The sequence below is a fragment of the Octodon degus genome, unplaced genomic scaffold, assembly GCF_000260255.1.
Source record: "Octodon degus isolate 3935 unplaced genomic scaffold, OctDeg1.0 scaffold00038, whole genome shotgun sequence".
In the NCBI taxonomy this organism is placed as follows: domain Eukaryota; kingdom Metazoa; phylum Chordata; class Mammalia; order Rodentia; family Octodontidae; genus Octodon; species Octodon degus.
Window position 1 is genome coordinate 11,810,410 of NW_004524614.1, and position 6,180 is coordinate 11,816,589.

Below are 6,180 nucleotides of genomic sequence, written 5' to 3' on the forward strand. Positions count from 1 at the left end.
AAAAAGCTACAACTCTTGTTGCATAGGTCCTGCTTTACCTTGGTCTTAACCATCCAGTAGACAAGTAGGAAGATGAAATATAGGAAATAAAGCCATGCTGTTATGTTGAGCTGTGGGGGAGTCAGGTCAATAATTTCTGACATTGACAGTTAAACAGAAGACCCAATGCTATTATGGGCTACTGGACTCTCTTAGAAAATTTTGCTGAGTTTACACACCTATAATATTCAATAACGGAACTTAGAAAAAATGGGGTATACCAATGAATGTCCATTTTGTATGTGTGTATTCAAAGTGGTTATGATAGACATATAGTTGCATTCTCTTAATGAATAGAATGATTTGTTCTAATGGTGTTTGTAAATAGGATCTCAAGTCCACATCTTGTACAGCAATTAACCACTAAATTAATATATGCAGTGTATTATTTGTTGAAACTGTACTTCCGATTTGATTTGAAACTGTCTCATTACTATCTGTTTATCAATAAAACTTTGAAAAAAAATAAAAAAATAAAACTTGAAAAAAAATAATGGTTGCTGTATTACATAATGCTATCTTCAAATTAGTCGTTCACATTGCTTGATAAAAACATGCAAGATTCATTTAAAGGAAAAAAAACAAAAAAAAAAGAAAGAAATTCAAAAGAGGGGAAAAAATCAGAGTAAAAAGAAAAAAAATTAAGAATTGACTTCTTTCAAAAAACTAGCAGAAATCAGAAATACAATTATCTGAACTATTTTGCATATATACCTAAATATATCTTTTTCCCATCTTTCATTTGTCCTTTCCTCATCCCAGTCTTTCCTTCCCATTTAGCAATTCCTTTCCCATTCACATCATCTATTGTACCTCTTAGATTTTAATTATTGTTTCAGGTTGTCACACTACCAAGATAATACGATGTTTGCACCTGTGGATCTGATGAGTCCGGCAGCCTCTCTTCGCCCTGAAGACTGCTGAAGAGACCTGGGAGGCTACCCCCCACCAACCCCAGCCTTCCTGCCAGAGTTCCCCTGAGCCCAGCCATATGTCCTCCACCTACAAAGTTTCTTAGCAGCTATTATTTTATAATTCATTGAAGGACTAACATGGTTTCTTTTTTTTTTTAATAATTTTATTGAGAAACAAATAGCAATGAGACAGTTTCAAACCAAATTGGTAGGACAGTTTGAATAATTAACACATTACATACATTCTTTCTTGTGGTTAATTGCTGTACAAGATGCAGACTTGCTATCCTATTTACAAACACCATTAGAGCAAATCCCTCTATTCATTAAGAGAATGTAACTATATATCTATCCTAACCACTTTGAATACACAGATACAAAATGGACATTCATCTGTATCCCCTTTTTTACTAACATGATTTCTAATCAACTGACACAGAAACAAACTCAAGGAAGCTATAGTACTTAAGTTGACTCACATAATTTTTTTTCTAGAAAATAAGAAACTTAAGTTAAACTGATTTGAATTACATTGATGCAAAAGATTTACATGAAGTCTAAAGATGACACTAGGTTTCCAACTCTGATTCTTATAGACTCAATTTTACTAACAAGTGAAAGAAGTATTTTCATCAAACATCAGCCACTGAATGCAGCTTTCAGATGGTTTTAAATAGTAATTTGATGTGCTCCAATCAGAGCACTTTACAAAGTTAGCTTCAACTTTTCAACAAATTTGTACTTACATTTTCATTAGTTCATTGATTAACTCATTCTATTTAGCTAACCTTTCTTTGGCATTTACTGTCTTCACATTTTCCTTTGATCTTTTTTTTTTAAAGCCAAGTTCTCATGTGTTTGGATAAACTTGTGTTGTGTTATGTTTGTGTATTTTACCTTGCTTTGGTCTCTGTATTTGGGAACTCAATGTGGAATAAACAGTGCCTTTTTGTTCTTCCATGTTTTTTTTTAAGCTACAGACTTGGGAGGTACTGTATACACAAGCATTATTTTCATAAGTATTACAATCATTTGAATATAGGTTGGCCTTACCAAAACTTGAGTTGAAAGTTGATTGCCAAAGCCAAGGAATTATGAGATAGGATGCTTAAGAGGTAATTAGGTCATAAGGACTCCACCCTCATTTAGAGATTAAATAGTTCTCTGGGGAATACAATAGCTATGCTGAGAGCAGGTTGTTATGAAAAGCCTGTCTTTGTTCTCTCTCTTTTGCACACATACGTGCTTCTTTTGCATCTGTACACTTCCCCTTTCTGCTTTCCACCATTCCATGATGAAGCACAAGATCCTCATCAGAAGTTGAGAAAATAGGCATGTCAAGCTTTTAGACATTGTTTTCTTCATGATTGGAAGACAAAATATAATAAAACTCTTTCTTTTGTAAATTACCTAACCTTGGATCTTCTGTCATTGCAACAGAAAATGGGCAGCTCATTTACTTGAAATATGGAGGATGAGAAACTATTGAAATATGCAGGATAAGGAACTATTAAATGTGCTGAAGTTTTATTAGAATGGCATTTCTACAACAATTTATATTGTAGTTTTCATCAAACGTGTGTGTGTGTGTGTGTGTGTGTGTGTGATTCTCTCAGACTGTATACCTATTTCCTTATGATTTTTAATTCCTGAAACTTAGCAACAATAGAACAATAGTGATGGGATAGCAAAAATAAACTGATTAAAGAAAATGTTAAAAATAATCAACTTGATATGCACATAATTTTAATATAAGTATGATATTTTTTAAATGCTAACATTAGGGGCTCCTGGCAGGCGGTTCCTGCCGCCTCTGTGCTGGCCAGCCTTTGTCCCGCCCTTCCTCAGCCCGCGGCAAGCGCAGGCCACCCCCTCACCCCACCAAGGGCTTGGGAGTCAGCAAAAGGAAAGAGGCGATAGAGAAGAACGACTCCTTTCACAGTCCCGGCAACTGTGCGCTTCCGAACCATGGGGGCTCTGGAGAACTTGAGGCAGCCCTGGGAACCTAAGAGGAAATCTTTTTCCCCAGCTGGAGGGCGGAGTCCTAGCGATATTTCAGCCATCCAGAGACAACTTTCCATTTGTATAACGTAACCGAAAAGTTCTGAAAACATTAAGCAAATCAAAGTGCAGAGCAGTTTAAACAAGATGAATATCTCTGGAAGTGGTTGTGGAAGCCCTAGTTCTGCAGATATATCTAATGATTTTAAGGAATTTTGGACAAAGCTGCAGGAGTGTCATGATAAAGAAGTACAAGGTGTACAAGTAAAAGTAACCAAACTGAAAAAAGAATGCATCTTAGATGCACAAAGACTGAAAGAGTTCTTCACCAAAAATCAACAGCTGAGAGAACAACAGAAAGTCCTCTATGAAACTATTAAAGTTTTAGAAGATCGGTTATGAGCAGGATTATGTGATCGCTGTGCTGTAACTGAAGAGCATATGTGTAAAAAGCAGCAAGAGTTTAAAATATCTGACAGCAGAATCTTAAGCTTATCCAGAGCTTATGAATGAAAAGAATACTCTTCAGGAAGAAAATAAAAAGCTTTCTGATCAACTGCAGCAGAAAATTGAGAATGGTCAACAGCATCAAGCAGCTGAGCTTGAATGTGAGGAAAATGTTATTCCAGATTCACCAATAACAGCCTTTTCATTTTCTGGCATTAACCGGCTACAAAGAAAGGAGAATGTCCATGTCCAATGTGTGGAAAAAAAAATACTAAATTGGAGTATTCTGTGTGTACAAATGAATTAAGAAAAGTTTCCAAGACTTCAGTTCATTCACAGCACAGCTTAATGAAAAGGAAATTCTAGTCGCTGATACTTGTGATCAAAATGACACTCCAGTGGCTAAAATATGTGAAATAAACAGTTGTCCCACTGATAAGTCATCTTTTAATTTAGCTACAGTTGTTGCTGAAGCACTTGGATTTGGTGTTGAAGAGGAAAGTGAATCTCAAAGTCCCATAAGCCCTTTTGGTGATGAGCTGTACCACTCTCTGGAAGGAAATCACAAGAAACATCCTTTTGAGGAATCCATGAGAAATACTAACAATAGTTTAAGATTTTCAGAATCTACTTCAGAGACTCCATCTCAAGAAGAATTGACCATTCAGGTGTCATCTCCTGTGTTTGTATCTACATCTACTGTGAAAAGTTGTTTGGGTTTCAATACAAGTTTGTCCCCTTCTCTTTTAGACACTGGGAAACAAAGCTATCCCAAAACAACCCCTTTTAGTAGTATTTGTATTTCTAGGTCAGAGAAAGCTAGACCAAAATCTGAAGATAGTGGCCTTTTCACACACCAAAGCCTTGGATCTGAAGTGAACAAGGCCATTAACCAGTCTTCTTCTAGCAAGCAGATTCTTAAAAATATAAGTGAATCCATAAATGAACAGGATATTACTGATCGCACTAAAGGCACCGTTACTGAAAACATATAGTGTTCCTGAAATCTCTGGGAGGCAGAACATCCAAAAGGAAGAAAACCGAGGAAGAAAGTGAATATGAAGTAGGCTGCCCCCAAGTCTCCTTTGATAAAGAAAATTCTCTTCCTTTTCCAATGGATAGTCACCTTGCCATGAACGGGGACCACATTATCGACAGACCTCTGGATCTGTCTGATCGGTTTTCAGCTATTCAGCATCAAAAGAAAAGGCAAGGAAATGAGGCTTCCAAACACAGATTCAAGCAAATGACTCTTTACGAAGCTTTTCAGCCCATTCCAAAGAGCTCTTCCTCAAGCCACGAGGCCTTGGATGGGAACTGCCTGGTACCCAGAGACTCCCCAGAGGAGCCCTGTTTACAGAAGTGTGTCCACCAGTCTTTGTGCAGATCCCCTCCACACAACCAGACAGCATTATCTGTAAAAGAAGAAAATTCCATCTTCAAAATCCCTCCACATCCACATGGAACTTTGGAAACAGAGAATCTTTTTGATGAGCTAAAGGGTGGTGGTTCTAATGAGCCAACAAAAGTAAAAGCCAGGTCAGTCCATGGAGGATGTGAGCACACATCAGTGCTTCAGTTAAATCCTTGCAGAACTGCCAAAACTAAGCCTAGCAACAACCAAGATGCATCCTTTGAAAATATCCAGTGGAGTGTAGATCCAGGAGCAGACCTTTCTCAGAATAAAATGGATCTTACTGTAATAGACACAAAGGATGACAGTCAGTCAAGAGTAGGAGGAGAGACAGTAGACATGGACTGTACATTGGTCAGTGAAACTTTGCTTTTAAAGGTGAAGAAACAAGAGCAAAAAGGAGAAAGAAGTTCAGATAGAGAAAGAAAGATGAATGATACCTTGGAAGATATGTTTGATCGGACAATACAGGAAGAATACGAATCTTGTTTAGCAGTTTCCCTCAGATGGTAAATGAATTGGAAGAATTATCTACTGCCATAAGAGAACCAATTGTACATAATGATAAACAAGATAAAGTCAAACAGAAAGCATTTGTAGAGCCCTATTTTAAAGATAATGAGAGAGAGACTAGCCTACGAAATTTTGCTCATATTGGGGTGGTTCAGAAAAAAGAAGGAAGAAGAAAATTGCTTGGGCATACATGTAAGGAATGTGAAATTTATTATGCAGATATGCCAGCAGAAGAAAAAGAAAATAAATTGGTTTCCTGCTCAAGACACCAATTTCGCTATGTTCCACCCAAAACACTAGAGAATTTCTGGGAAGTTGATTTTCCTTCCACCCAAACTTGCATGGAAAGAGGTTACACAAATGAAGGTCTTGACCTTTATCCTCATCCAAAAAGACAGCAGCCTTACAATGCAGTGATTTCTCCAAAAGCAAGGAGCAGAAGATATAGATGCTGAAGCAAAAACAGAAAAACAAAAGGCAATTTCCTCCCTTTTAGTTGTTGATAGTTAAAGTTGTATTAAACATTGATTTTTTTGATTTTCTGTAAATTGAATTTTAAATCTTTTTCTATTAAAATGTTTTTAAATGGTTTTTATCTACCACACAAATAACTATTTAAAATATGGATGTGTTTATATTTCCTTGCTCTTGCATCTTTAAGACAATAAGGTGCTTTAATTTTGCCCTCTAACTTTAGTGATTACAATTTTGAAAATATGGTAATTGTCTGATTTGTTTTTTGCAAGTGTTTTCTTTTTTACTCCATTTTCCTTTGATATTTACAGTTAGTAGTGATTTCATATGAATCATTACAAATTTTCATTCTCTTAATCACTTGCTCTTCCATAGGGT

The 6,180-nt window shown here is 36.4% G+C and overlaps 1 pseudogene; it reads left to right on the forward strand.

The window, feature by feature from the left end:
• Positions 1-3,097: 3,097 nt before the first annotated feature.
• On the forward strand, positions 3,098-5,783 carry LOC101591236 (annotated as a pseudogene).
• Positions 5,784-6,180: the final 397 nt, after the last annotated feature.